Source organism: Oncorhynchus keta, chromosome 6 (assembly GCF_023373465.1).
Source record: "Oncorhynchus keta strain PuntledgeMale-10-30-2019 chromosome 6, Oket_V2, whole genome shotgun sequence".
NCBI classification, from domain to species: domain Eukaryota; kingdom Metazoa; phylum Chordata; class Actinopteri; order Salmoniformes; family Salmonidae; genus Oncorhynchus; species Oncorhynchus keta.
In genome coordinates, this window is record NC_068426.1 from 18,263,554 (window position 1) to 18,279,585 (window position 16,032).

The 16,032-nt window shown below is 40.2% G+C and overlaps 1 long non-coding RNA gene across 1 annotated transcript; it reads left to right on the forward strand.

Annotated features, from left to right (window-relative positions):
* Positions 1 to 12,960: 12,960 nt before the first annotated feature.
* On the forward strand, positions 12,961 to 13,929 carry LOC118385648 (uncharacterized). Its single transcript, XR_004826072.1, has 3 exons — positions 12,961 to 12,996; positions 13,267 to 13,366; positions 13,523 to 13,929. It is a non-coding gene; the product is annotated as an uncharacterized LOC118385648 (long non-coding RNA).
* Positions 13,930 to 16,032: the final 2,103 nt, after the last annotated feature.

A 16,032-nucleotide genomic window follows, 5' to 3' on the forward strand; every position in this document is an offset into this window, starting at 1 on the left:
GACTACTAGACCCCCTTTGTATACAGATGTCTATACATTTACAATCTGCCGTATCTGATATGTGTAAAAAAAAAAAACAACATTCATTGACAATAACAAGTGTTCTGTATTTATGGAACAGCTTGCCCTGTCACGTAAGAGCGGTAAACACCATTGAGGTTTTAAAATGTAGTTTGAGATGGAAACCAAACTATTAAACTGTGCAAATAAAATCTATCATTATTATTTCAGTCAACAATAAGTGACATTTTAATGGACCTGTGCTGGGTGTAGCTCTCGCAGTATCTCATTAATATAAGTGCAGGCTCGCCCTCTAGTGGTTTTTCATCACAGCTGAAGAAGTGACCCCAGGAAATTTGATAGGGGTACATATCAGCACATAGAGAACAATTAGCCAGATATTTTACTGAATGTATACATGTGAAGCATCCGGTTGGCGTTTCCACTCACTACCAAAATTGTGATGAGAGGAAGCCCAGTGACCGGCAGTGGAGAAGATGGAACGATGTGGATTTTGGCCGACATTCTGCCAATTGTATCACTGATGAAACATTTGATCTCCATCTAATTTTATGTTTCCAAAACTAGAATCTAAAACAAACAGAGTGGACTGCGTTGTGTAGACGTTACCCTTTGCCAACGTAACATAATAATGTTTTTGGACGAATTGTGCAAGGGCGAATTGAGTTATTGCACACGCGCATTTAACAGAGTAGCGTTCCAAACGGAAATATGCAAATAAAGGCTAGAACGCGCCAATATGATCTCACTAGCTCGTGCTTGGCTCTGCCCGGATCCTTCCTTGCCTGTTCTGCCCGCTATGATTTATTTGCTCCCATTGGAAACGACAGACTTCTGGTCTGTTTTGGGTTAACGTTAGTTATACAAATATTTGACATCAGTCTATTTTACATATTGATCTCGCCAGCTTGTAGTCCTAAAACCCGGAAACGAGTAACGTCTAGTTCGTTCACCCATCCCTATGGGAAAATAATAAGATTTTGGAATAAACTTCGAAAATAATGTCTGAGGTTAACACAGGTTTAGGAGATCTTATACGTTTTGTTCTATGATACAACAGCAGTCGGTTAACATGGCCTTTATGAAATAAAAGTCATTTAAAAATAATCACCAAAAATATGTTACCTGATAAAGAGTCTCATTGAATAAAACATACGGTCTCGTATGGCTGTGTTTACGACAGACCTTCCTTTGGGCGTTTATACAAAAACCCTACAAAAACGCCATTAATTTCTTCCATAGGCTTTGTTTGTCCAACGAACCGAGACGGAGTTCCTACAAAAAGATAACGTTACTATTTCTCTCTATACCCCATGCCTGCACTCCCCACCCAGAAGCTATGTTCTTTCCCACCTGCCCTTATAGAGAACCTACAGGAGAAGGTTAATTCATACAATTGATTTGTAGGGCTCATGAAGCAATGGCAGTGTATTTTTCTGAGAAGAATGTATTTTTTTTGCACAGAACCTGTATAATATGTGCTGACTGTAACAGTGGAGGCTCCTCAGAGGAGGACCATCCTCCTCAGTGAATTTCATAAAAATAAAAATGTTAAGACATTAAACAAGTTATCATTTTTAGATATAACTGTACTAAATATAACCAAATAATTGACTATTAATAAATAAATAACACCATTTTGCAATGAAGGTCTACAGTAGTCTCAACAGCACTCTGTAGGGCAGCACCATGGGTACATTGACTTCAATACAAAACCTAGGAAGCTCATGGTTCTCATCCCTGTCCATAAACGTACACAGTAATTATGACAAATTTAGGAGGACATCCTCCAACCTATCAGATCTCTTGCAGCATGAATTGACATGTTGTCCACCCAATCAAAACATCAGAGAATAAATCCAGTACTGAAAGCATAAGCTACAGCTAGCTAGCACTGCAGTACATAACATGTGGTGAGTAGTTACCTCAAAAAGAGAGAAAGACAATAGTCTAACAGTTTTGAACAAATTAATTTCTTCCAAAATTATGGAGAAGTAAGAGCAGTTTCACTTACTTAGCTAGAAAATGCAGCTAGCTAGTTTAGTCTACTCAAACACTGCTCAAACAGGGGGGTGCTACGTTAGCTAGCTGGCTGTGACTATCCAAACAATTCTTCCAAGTCAAGGTAAGCTTTTGGTTTTACTAATTTATTGCCACTGGGTCCCGCCGGTGTAAGTGCTGAACTGCTTACTGACTGTACGCTGTAATGTTACTGTATGATTGTAGCGGGTTTACCAACGTGTTAGTTCTATTAGCTGTGTTGACTATGACATTTCTTTGGCTAATATGGTAACAACAGTTTGGCTTGGAACAGCTGATGTGTTGTGCATTGAAGTCCACAAGCGAAGGGAAAAGGTGAGAGGGGGGGAGTGCGTAGATGCGAGAAGGAATACAAAGTGGCTGCTATGAAAGTGAACTGTATTTACAGTGATCAGGGATGTATTCATTCTGCCGATTCTGTTGAAAAACTTTTCTTAAACATAAGCAAACGGAACAAAATGGGGATAAACATACCTGAATTTGTCCAATAAAAACTCTTGTTTGAAACTGTTGGACTAATGATTACACCCTAAGCTAGATGCAGGCAAGAGTGTGCAAGGCGGTATTGGATGTGTCACTGTCTGTCACCTAAACATTTTCTCTCGACCTGTGTGCACTTACGTTGTAAACTTTCATTCATAGGCTAGGTTGTAGCAACTTCATGATGGGTGTAGGGAAAATTTGAGTATCATGTATGTAGTAGCCTAAACCTATCGCTGTTACATTGAACTGGGTGAATGGAATATGAATGACAGTTATCCAATATGCTGTAATAGAAATAAGGCCATGCCCATTAACAAAAAAAAAATGTCCTCCCTCATCCTAAACGGCACTGACTGCTACTGGACTGTAAATTGCTAGGATTAGAGATTGAAATCAAGACGTAAAGGTAAATGTGCAACCCTTTCTTGACTTAAGCTGCCTATGGTTTGGATTTTTTTTTGTCTGATCTAATACTGTCTCCATAAACATCAAAGACAATGTACATACAGACAGAAAAAAGCCCCACCCACCTTCTGGGGGTGGGCGGTAGTGATGAGCAGTTACTTCCTGTACTTTGGGCTTCAAAACACTAAAACGTTTCCCCTCTATGGATGTTGGTGTTAGTATGATTCACCAAAATGTTTATGCAAATAAAAAACTTCTAATGGAGTGCACAGCGAAAATATTGACATTCAGATTTCCTGAAAAGATTATGAGATCACTCCAGCACTAAGAGCTGAACTGCGCCCACACCCACCACACTCTGTTTTAATCGTTTTTATGTCAACTAATAGTTTTTTTTATGGAGATAATCCATACTTGGGAATATCAAGCCATATCAAAGGCATAAAGGCTGGTAATAAGTTAATGTTAAGATATCCTTTCCATCAATACTGTCTCTACATCAACCATCACGGTCAGTTCTATGGCTCTCTGGCAAATGTGTTATGAGCCTGTCATCATGTGGTCATGTTTCCATGTCTACATAAATGACATGGATTCTGCCTGTTCATGCCAACTCTGTTCCTGTATGCGGACGATTCTGCCCTCTTGGTTTCACATAAGAATAAGGAGACAGTTGAAAAGACCCTAAGCAGCAAACTGACTAAAGTCAGTGAGTGGTTATCCGACAACAAACTGTCTCTGCATTTAGGCAAGACAGAATGTATCCTGTTTAGTTCCAAACACAAAGTAAGAAACTTTTCCAACTTCTAGGTCAAGTGTATTGGTGAACGAAAAAAATGCTCTGTTACATACTTGGATGTGAACTGGACCAACACGACAGGTGAACTCATGGCTCTGAAGGACATTGGGAAGGTTAACTCCAGGACAACGTTCCTGGCAAGGGTTGCCAAGTTCCTGGATACAGAGACTATGAGGACCCTGGAAACATCTGATACAGTGCCACTATGAATATGCTTGTATCTCATGGTTCAGTGGTATAACAAAAAATATGAAGTACAAACTTCAAACGGCATAAATCAAACTAATGAGAATTATACTCCAAGCTCTTCCCTAGGACGCACATTGGTCCTAACCATTTCAGGGAACTAAACTGGCTTCCAGTTGATCTCCGGGTGGTGCAGATCAAACTGTTGGTGGTTTTAAAGTTATACATGACCTTGCCCCCAGTTGTCTGGTTATTTTTATTTCATTAGAGACTCATAGCCACCACACCAGAGACAGTGTTGCCAATATCAGACAACTCTGCTATAGGAGCATGGCTGGAAAAAGCTCTTTCCTTAACACTGGCGTTGTGGAATGCAATGGTGTACCAAACCATATAAAATCCATTCCTATGCTAGAAAGTTTTAAGATAAACCTTAAGAAATGGTTTATGGACAAAATGCTATAAAACTGCACAGGCTTAAATGAATGTATAATTGTTTTCAATGAACATTACATGGTAATTTATTTTATTTATTTTACGGTTTCCTCCCTATTGATGAGATGTACTTGGTTTTCATGTTATAATCTTGTGTATATTTTGTTTTCATTTATTTTCATGAGGACCACAATGGAAATACATTTAAAAACTTGTTTGTGTCATCCTCAATGATTTTAATGGCATTGTACTGTATCCACGTGTGGTTGTTTTGTGTTATAAAATGGTCAAATAAATCACAAAAAAAAAATGTAATCACAGAACACAACACCTGTAATGTACTTAGTTTCAAGAATAAGTTATAACAAAGTTAATAATTCTCTGAAACTTTGAGAAATATGTTTTAATGACAACCTTTTTTGTTTTGTGATCGTTCTCAAAGTCAAATTTAATTGACATTTTAATATGAAATTAATTCATGAAATAAAGTGGTCCTTTCTTTTTTCCCTAAGATTAATGGCAAAGAAATGTGAGGTGACTAGGTGAAAAATCTGTTGAGGTGCCCTTGAGCAAGGCATTTAACCCTAATTGCTCCTGTTAAGTCGCTCTGAATAAAAGTGTCTACTACATGACTAAAATGTACATGTCAAGATGTAATAAAGTAATTCACATAGGCTTCATCATATGACCAAATCCTCTTTTCATTTTTAACATGGCTCTGATACCGTAGTTGTAATAGAGGTCAGAAAACAAAAGGGAAACTTTCGCTAGCATGATCCATTGTCTGTTTTATGCTGTTCATATGGAATAAAAAGACACAAGATCATTTTGAAAAAGCACTAAAATCAGAAGTCATAATACACAATCTGTAGAAGATGTCAAATTAAATACTGTTCTCTTATCTTGACAGAAATATTAATCCTGCTAATGTTTGAAAGAAAATGTAGTTATTATACTATATGCGTAAGAGTGTGTCAACGAGCTGTAAAAATTGGCTGTAGGGACAGTACCTAAAAAGTGACTAATTCATAATTCCCATCCAGGTGCCGGGAGAGACCCAGGGGAAATTTGATTGAATGTGACAAGCTGTCCCCTCCTCTGTCACACACACTTTTTAAGGCGACCCAAAGGAACCTGTTCTCCCTGACATCACAAACATAAGGCAACTAAATGTTTAAACTACTTTCTTCTGCAACCAAGGAAGTAACCTTTTTCATCTGATTCTTAGAATTCAGGGTCTAGTGAAGCAGGAAGGATGTGGAGCAATAAGCAGTGCTGCTAAGAGGCACCAAACGAAGGGTTCAGTGGAGACAGGTCCACACAAACCAGCAGGTAGGTCTATGAAAAAAACCCGTTTAATTTTGAATGTTTTAATGGTGTGAGAATATTCATAATGTGAGCCATTGACTTGTGACAAACTTTAGAATTAATTCAAGGCAGAGGTATATATTCATCTTCTTGTACAGCCCAACAGACTATCACACTTTACAACAAAACCTTGAAAACAAACAAGGAGCTATGGCTTATTCTCTTTGGATCTTTTGGTTATGGGTATTGGCCAGGATATTGGTATGGTACTGGTGGATGAAATGTAGATGATTTTTTATAAAGGTGAAAAGATAACATTGTGATAACCTACATTCATTATGGAAATAGTGGTTGTGCTGTCAACTGTCAAATTTGGTCAATATAATGTTTACATTAACCAGCCAATAAACATAAACATCACTCATGAATGCTTATAATGAATAGGACATTTCCCTCTTCGTCATACAAACACAGAGATATAGACAATTTCACTTTCACACAGTTATAGACACTTTCACTTTTACAGAGTGTTTTTTTTAAAACAGTATGTAAAACACAACATGTGACATGGAGCTTAAAACCAACCCTGCTGAGTTGACTGAGATGCAGTTATAATAAATCATCTGTTCTAGTGTCTTTATGGGTGTCAAGAAGTGGTTGTTTGTAATCAATAAGGCAAACACTTGCATTTAAATTAGCAGGTCAACATGGGTGAAATATGTATATTGCTAGCTATTTTTATTCAAGGGAATGGTTTGATTTTCACAGTCCAAAGATTGGACATATTTAAAACCCATACAAATATTACAGCAGGCAACAGATATATAAAAATTGCAAAGGATAATATACACAAACAAGTCTAAATACTTGTTTCCATTGTGGTCATCTTCAAGATGGATCTGGACTCAACATGGGTCACTCACACCAAGATGTCCACTGCTCACCCAGTTCTCAGTGTAAGGTCTGTGTGATCAAAGTAGAGCTACATCTGATTACTGGGTCAGTAATGACGTTATAATCTGCATGTGCCCTAACGGAACACCTCATTGGGTATGTAGACCGTTATGCCAACTGTATTCTTGTTTAATAAAATACACATTTGACTAAGTATAGCGTTGGTTCATTATTTATTGGAATATAAAATGTGACTTTTGTTCTACTTAGTCATCATCATGCCATACATGATAATCGAGGATAATATTACTAATAAAAGGTGTCTCGTATAAAAGTGAATAAAGCTGTCTCAATGTAGCCTGTAGCTGTATTTTTTAGTTGGCTGTTCAGTATTGTACAAGTGGTAGGCCTACACAATGTTTAAATATGTCTAATATAGGGCTCTGGGGGGTTTTGGATAGAATGAGGATGGTTGGATTTGTCATAAGTGCATCTCAATAATCTATAGAACCCTCCTCTCTTTGTATCTTTGCTCTCATCTGCACTTATTGATCTGACGCCTGAACGCAGTGTTTCCCAAACTCGCAATGGTGTAAATATAGGTAGTTTTTTGGAATATCTATACTATTCATATTTTTGACAACTTTTCCTTTACTACATTCCGAAAGAAAATATTGTACTTTTTAACTCCATACATTTTCCCTGACACGAAAAAGAACTCGTTACATTTTGAATGCTTAGCAGGACAGGAAAGTGGTCAAATTCACGTACTTATCGAGAAAACAACCCTGGTCATCGCTATTGCCTCTGATCTGGCGAACTCACTACACACAAATGCTTCCTTTGATAATAATGTCTAAGTGTTGGAGTGTGCCCTGGAAATCGATAAAATAAATAAAAACAATAACATTTTGCCGTCTAGTTTGCTTAATATAAGTAATTAGAAATGATTTATACTTTTACTTTTGATACTTAAGTATATTAGGAATTACATTTACTTTTGATACAATGGTATATTTAGAAACAAATACTTTGACTGACTCAAGTAATATTTTACTGGGTGACTTTTACTTGGGCCATTTTGTAACGGCATTCCTCCTCTTCTGAGGAGGAGTAGCGAGAAGGATCGGAGGACCAATGCGCGGCGTGGTAATTGTCCATAACGTTTATTATAAGATATAAACTGAACACTATGAAACATAAAACAATAAACGTGAACATGAATGAAAACCGAAACAGTACCGTGTGGCAACAAACACTCACACGGTAACAAACACCCACAAACCAAAAGTGAAACCGAGGCTACCTATGATTCTCAATCAGAGACAACTAACGACACCTGCCTCTGATTGAGAACCATACTAGGCTGAACTCAAAACCCCAACATAGAAAAACACACAGACTGCCCACCTGACCATACTAAATAAAGACAAAACAAAGGAAATAAAGGTCAGAACGTGACACATTTTCTATTATCTTGACGTTTACTCAAGTATGACAATTGGGTACCTTTTCCAACAATGCAAACTTGGTTCTCTGGACCCCAAGTGGTGCACGTTTTGGTTTTTGTCTTAACACTACACAGCTGATTCAAAGTATGATTAGTTGATTATTTGAAATCAGCTGTGTAGAGCTGGGCAAAAAACAAAACGTGGGCCACTCGAGGACTGAGTTTGCAAAACCCTACCTAAAAGGCACTGTGCCTGTCTAGTTATTTCAGATCAGTGCAGATTTGATTGAACCTTTATTTTAAAAGGGAGTCCCATTGAGACCAATGTCTATTTTGCAAGGGAGCCCTGCATGGCGTCTGCCAGGCCAGTGTGATGAAGGGACAGAGATGAGAAGAGGAATCTACTTTAGATGATTGGATGCAACCTTCTCCTAAACTTAAGCAATGCCCTCTGCTCTTTCTGTCCTTTCTCACCATGCATACATTCAAAATAATGAAAAAAAGAACGTTTTTAAATATACCTATGAAATAGGCCTATTCAAAATCAAAGAGTAGTTTTCACCTGTCCAGTCCTTTGAATCTATAAACACCACAAGGGTAGTAGGACATAAGAGGCACTAGAGATCGAAATGGTACTTTCTAGCTCCCGCCTATCCTTTCTTTGGACTGATGGTTGTATCTCATTATTTCAATACTTTTTTGAAATATACAACGAGGGTTGGTGACGTCAACCGCCTGAATTCAATGGTGATACTATGCTACAGCCTTATATCATGTATATGCATAGCCATCTCGAGACAACTCAGATACAAAGTGTGTTTTCTCTAAGTTGCCGGGGTGTCACGTGTGCTACTTATATCAGTACACTCGTAACAACCTAATCATTACGAAACTCCTATGCGATCAAATAAACCTCCCACAGCAAATAAGCCATTACATTTTTTGTTCACCAAATTCAACATTTTCATTGACCTCCATACAAAAACTCATCGCTTGGTGAGCCAAATAAATTTAACAACGCCACCTGCTGGAGAAGAAAGATTTTTGACCGAGTTGTGCCTCTGGCTTGAGATGCTCCTGACCAGTGCAGTTCGGCCGGGATCAGTCAACAAATGCGATTTGTAATCGAACCTAACCTACATGGATAAAAATATAAACCATGGAAATAAGTGAAACTTTCATTATGCATAATGTACTTTGTAATATTAATCTTATACCATTGCAGTCGTCATTTATTATATGACAAATTACCGCGGCGATGTTAGCATAGCGTTAATTAGCACCCATTTGCACGTGAGCTCGCTAATTGCTCACAATGAGGGAATCTTATTTGGACAAATTTGCCTACTTTAGCAGTAAGCCTAGGTTTACATGTGTAGTTATGTAATCAATTTGATCGTTGATTGTCTTGGTTTCTTCAATGTATGCCTTGTTATGTTTGGCTGGCTCTAAATGTGTATCGTTGATGCCATTCCCTTACATGCTGACCAAACCGGACACGTCGCGTATGCGAGCGTCGCAAAATAAATTTAGAAATCCATGTTATTCAATTATTGCACCCATACTGCTCGCGCGCGCCAACGAGCGTCTGCGACGTCAAGGGCTAAAATAGAAGTTGTTCCTATTTCTGACGCAGATCGCGCTGAAAGCCATCTCCTCATTGGTTATACCCACGTGGGTGATTGAAAGACAAACTTTGTTGCCCATTATCGTGGTAATACAATGAAAGTTTAGATGGATCACCATATAAGTTCAAAGATGAAAAGGCCTGGAAGGAGGAAAGATGACTAGAAACGATTCGGTTGGCTTGTTGGTTCGTTTTATGTGTGGATTAATTGTCGGAGTAGAGGTCCTTGTGCATTTCAGGTAAAATAACAACTCAATGTTTATATCCCAGGACAAATTAGCTAGTAACAGCAAGCTAGCTAAATTGGACAAATTAACATTAGCTAGCAAGTGCAAGCTAGCTAGCTAAATTGCCATACCTGTTTAATGCTTTTCGACCTGTCCCCAAATGAATGTCATTGGTTCAGAGCTTGTTTTGATAACCTGCGTGTCGTGATCGCATTTGGTGTGGGGGCAAGATAAATGTATGCACGATGGCGCACGCGCGCAGCCGGTTTGGGTTCCATGTTACATGCTGACCAGACCGGACACGTCGCAAAATACATTTAGAAATCCATGTTATTCAATTATTGCACCCACACTGCTCTCGCGCGCCAACGAGCTTCTGCGACGCCAAGGGCTAAAATAGTCATTCCTATTTCTGATGCAGATCGCGCTGCAAGTCCGGCCTCTCCCATCTCCTCATTGGTTTATAGAAGCAGGTACCCACATGCCATCTCCTCATTGGTTATACCCACGTGGGTGATTGAAAGACGAACTGTTTTGCTGGTAGTCGTGGTAATACAATGAAAGTTTAGATGCGATCACCATATAAATTAAAAGCTAAAAAATTGTGGGGGGACAAAATACAATTATGCATGATAGCGCATAATGGCGCACGCGCGCAGCCAGTTTGGGTTCCGTGTTAGTTACACAGCGAGCCTACACATAGTGTATATACAATAATGAAATCACCTGGTCCACAAGATGCTGGCTATTCAGTATATTATATTAGTCCTATTTTCTGTTATAACATATGTAAAGTTATTATTTCTGTGCTTGCAGCATGCAAAGCACACTTGTTATTGCTCATACTTTTCTTGTTTATTATGTCACGAACCTCGCTGAAGAGGGTGCCTCTTCCTGTTCGGGCGGGGCTCGGCGGTTGTCGTCACCAGCCTATTAGCTGCCATCGATTCCTTTTCCGTTTGTGTTGGTTAGTGGTTAATTGGGTACACCTGTTTTGTATTAGGGTTTGTTTGTAAGGTATTTAAGGGCACTAGGCCCGCTGGGTATTTTGTGCGGGCTTGTTTTTTGTTACTCTGTGTTTGATGGTGTGATTTGTTTTCTTATCTTTATTCCCTGGTCTATTTTGTCCTGTTGTTTTGGACTGGCAACCTATATACGCCCTGTGTGTTGGAGTGATCATTTTCGGTTGCACCGGTGTAATAAATTTGATAAAGGACAGACCCCTGCTCTCTGCACCTGATTCCATCCACCACTCATAGTTATTCGTAACATATTATTCTTGACACTTTTTGGAACCTATTTCCTACAGTTTTTACACTACATCAAATCAAATTTTATTTGTCACATACACATGGTTCGCAGATGTTAATGTGAGTGTTGCGAAATGCTTGTGCTTCTAGTTCTGACAATGCAGTAATAACCAACGAGTAATCTAACCTAACAATTTCACAACAACTACCTTATACACACAAGTGTAAAGGGATGAAGAATATGTACATAAAAATATATGAATGAGTTATGGTACAGAACGGCATAGGCAAGATGCAGTAGACGGTATCGAGTACAGCATATACATATGAGATGAGTAATGTAGGGTATGTAAACATTATATTAAGTAGCATTGTTTAAAGTGGCTAGTGATACATGTATTACATAAAGATGGCAAGATGCAGTAGATGGTATAGAGTACAGTATATACATATGAGATGAGTAATGTAGGGTATGTAAACATTATATTAAGTAGCATTGTTTAAAGTGGCTAGTGATAATTGTTTTACGTCAATTTTTCCATTAAAGTGGCTGGAGTTGAGTCAGTATGTTGGCAGCAGCCACTCAATGTCAGTGGTGGCTGTTTAACAGTCTGACAGACCTCACTACCCTCTGGAGAGCCTTACGGTTGTGGGCGGAGCAGTTGCCGTACCAGGCGGTGATACTGCCCGACAGGATGCTCTCGATTGTGCATCTATAAAAGTTTGTGAGTGCTTTTGGTGACAAGCTGAATTTCTTCAGCCTCCTGAGGTTGAAGAGTCGCTGCTGCGCCTTCTTCACCACGCTGTCTGTGTGGGTGGACCAATTCAGTTTGTCCGTGATGTGTACACCGAGGAACTTAAAACTTACTACCCTCTCCACTACTGTCCCGTCGATGTGGATAGGGGGGTGCTCCCTCTGCTGTTTCCTGAAGTCCACGATCATCTCCTTTGTTTTGTTGACGTTGAGTGTGAGGTTATTTTCCTGACACCACACTCCGAGGGCCCTCACCTCCTCCGTGTAGGCCGTCTCGTCGTTGTTGGTAATCAAGCCTACCACTGTAGTGTCGCCTGCAAACTTGATGATTGAGTTGGAGGCGTGCATGGCCACGCAGTCGTGGGTGAACAGGGAGTACAGGAGAGGGCTCAGAACGCACCCTTGTGGGGACCCAGTGTTGAGGATCAGTGGGGTGGAGATGTTGTTACCTACCCTCACCACCTGGGGGCGGCCCGTCAGGAAGTCCAGTACCCAGTTGCACAGTGCGGGGTCGAGACCCAGGGTCTCGAGCTTGATGATGAGTTTGGAGGGTACTATGGTGTTAAATGCTGAGCTGTAGTCGATGAACAGCATTCTCACATAGGTATTCCTCTTGTCCAGATAGGTTAGGGCAGTGTGGTTGCGATTGCGTCGTCTGTGGACCTATTGGGGCGGTAAGCAAATTGGAGTGTGTCTAGGGTGTCAGGTAGGGTGGAGGTGATATGGTCCTCGACTAGTCTCTTAAAGCACTTCATGATGACGGAAGTGAGTGCTACGGGCGGTAGTCATTTAGTTCAGGCACACACACACACACATCTTCTACATCCTGAAATATATTCCTGGGGGGGGCATTATTATTTACTATTATCATTATTGTTGTTATCATAACTATCAAACTTAACAATATACTCTTTCTTAAGTTACAGTACGCTCTGTACATTGCAATGGAAGCACAGTGTGATTTCATTGAAGTATGTATAAATTATGAAATTCTCATCACTAGTGGATATGTTTTTTGGGATCCCCATCCGATTGTGTGATTTTCTTTTTAAAAGGAAAACATGCAGCATATTAGGCGATGCTGGTGCCTAGTTCTCCTGCAGAACTTTCCCATGCCGTAAGTCTTGGACATTATAAAAACGTTTCATTTGCATTCTTAAAATCGCTTGTTTCACTGTAGCCAGACTAACCTTAATATATTTTCATATTGAAAGTATGTCATTCACTCACTAAGGTCTGAAGAAGAGACTTAACCCCATTTCAGGACGATGTAGAAGATGCCCCCCTACTGTGTAGGCTATTAGCTAAAGTAAGGCACATTTGTGTACACACATCCCTTAGAAGTTCCCTTACATTACTTAATGACAACAATCTGTTTTCTTTCTAGACGATACTGAAAACAAAATGCACGGCGAACTGGGAGCTGTGAACTGGGTATATAGTCTGTGTGTAATGCTGAAGGCTTGATGCATGGAAAGATATAATAGGTGTGATGACTTGTTGAGTAGTTATAGATATCACTGAAAACCCCTTTAGTAATAGAGGATTTTGTTTGCATGGTGGTATTGTGAAAGTGGGGTGTAAATTTGACTTGATCACCCAATGAGGCACTACTCTTAATTTATTCTTCCTTTTTCTTCAAGGAAGCAGATGTTCTTCTAAGGGACACCCTGGAGGCAGCAAGGTGGTGTGAACTGCAAACATTTAAAGGCACTGTTTCCCTCCATAGTGTAATTGGGATGGACGGGGAAGGCCGCATTACAACACTTAAAGAAGTACGTTTGTATGATGGCCTGGATGAAGAGGAACATATTATCCTCTAGGAACCATTCATGTTCCAGTTACAGAGAGATGATTAGATGTTCTATGTGGAGGCAGTTGATGTTCTATGTGGAGGCAGTTGACAACAAGAAAAATACTGTCTTTGCCTCTTTTGAGGAGCAGGAGTGAAGCCATTTTTGAGGAGTGGTCAAACCTTGTTTTTGTCTGCTTTGTTAATTGTGTTTATGTTGTTTAGTAAAGATGACTTAGAAGTCACCCGAGTCTCTGATCTCTGTACTGGAGCTGGTATAACTTAATGTACAAAGCACATTCAGCTTGTCAGTATGTCTATATGGTATAGTCTGTCTCCATTCTCATGAGGAAAGTAAATAGCATTATAAATCAGGATAGGTAGTAACTGCACTGATATGCTCAATTAAATAATATATTAAAGTTCTAACATTTATCAACACAATTCTAACAGTACATGACATGCATAAAAATACATTGTTGTTCACTGCAACACTGTCAGTAGCTTGTCTCAAATATAGCATGAAGCAAAATGTGTTATAACACATCTGCTGGTACTTTAATAAGGAAGTCTCAAAAGTTTTGCTCGCCTGAGGTGGAGTATTTTTTTATTTTCACCTTTATTTAACCAGGTAGGCTAGTTGAGAACAAGTTCTCATTTGCAACTGCGACCTGGCCAAGATAAAGCATAGCAGTGTGAACAGACAACACAGAGTTACACATGGAGTAAACAATTAACAAGTCAATAACACAGTAGAAAAAAAGGGGAGTCTATATACAATGTGTGCAAGGGGCATGAGGAGGTAGGCGAATAATTACAATTTTGCAGATTAACACTGGAGTGATAAATGATCAGATGAATGTATGTACAGGTAGAGACATTGGTGTGCAAAAGAGCAGAAAAGTAAATAAATAAAAACTGTGGGGATGAGCTAGGTGAAAATGGGTGGGCTATTTACCAATAGACTATGTACAGCTGCAGCGATCGGTTAGCTGCTCAGATAGCTGATGTTTGAAGTTGGTGAGGGAGATAAAAATCTCTAACTTCAGCGATTTTTGCAATTCGTTCCAGTCACGGGCAGCAGAGTACTGGAACGAAAGGCGGCTGAATGAGGTGTTGGCTTTAGGGATGATCAGTGAGATACACCTGCTGGAGCGCGTGCTACGGATGGGTGTTGCCATCGTGACCAGTGAACTGAGATAAGGCGGAGCTTTACCTAGCATGGCCTTGTAGATGAGCTGGAGCCAGTGGGTCTGGCGACGAATATGTAGCGAGGGCCAGCCGACTAGAGCATACAAGTCGCAGTGGTGGGTGGTATAAGGTGCTTTAGTGACAAAACGGATGGCACTGTGATAAACTGTATCTAGTTTGCTGAGTAGAGTGTTGGAAGCAATTTTGTAGATGACATCGCCGAAGTCGAGGATCGGTAGGATAGTCAGTTTTACTAGGGTAAGCTTGGCAGCGTGAGTGAAGGAGGCTTTGTTGCGGAATAGAAAGCCGACTCTTGATTTGATTTTCGATTGGAGATGTTTGATATGAGTGTGGAAGGAGAGTTTGCAGTCTAGCCAGACAACTAGGTACTTATAGATGTCCACATATTCAAGGTCGGAACCATCCAGGTTGGTGATGCTAGTCGGGCATGCGGGTGCAGGCAGCGATCGGTTGAAAAGCATACATTTGGTTTTACTAGCGTTTAAGAGCAGTTGGAGGCCACGGAAGGAGTGTTGTATGGCATTGAAGCTCGTTTGGAGGTTAGATAGCACAGTGTCCAAGGACGGGCCGGAAGTATATAGAATGGTGTCGTCTGCGTAGAGGTGGATCAGGGAATCGCCCGCAGCAAGAGCAACATCATTGATATATACAGAGAAAAGAGTCGGCCCGAGAATTGAACCCTGTGGCACCCCCATAGAGACTGCCAGAGGACCGGACAGCATGCCCTCCGATTTGACACACGGAACTCTGTCTGCAAAGTAATTGGTGAACCAGGCAAGGCAGTCATCCGAAAAACCGAGGCTACTGAGTCTGCCGATAAGAATATGGTGATTGACAGAGTCGAAAGCCTTGACAAGGTCGATGAAGACGGCTGCACAGTACGGTCTTTTATCGATGGCGGTTATGATATCGTTTAGTACCTTGAGTGTGGCTGAGGTGCACCCGTGACCGGCTCGGAAACCAGATTGCACAGCGTAGAAGGTACGGTGGGATTCGAGATGGTCAGTGACCTGTTTGTTGACTTGGCTTTCGAAGACCTTAGATAGGCAGGGCAGAATGGATATAGGTCTGTAACAGTTTGGGTCCAGGGTGTCTCCCCCTTTGAAGAGGGGGATGACTGCGGCAGCTTTCAATCCTTGGGGATCTCAG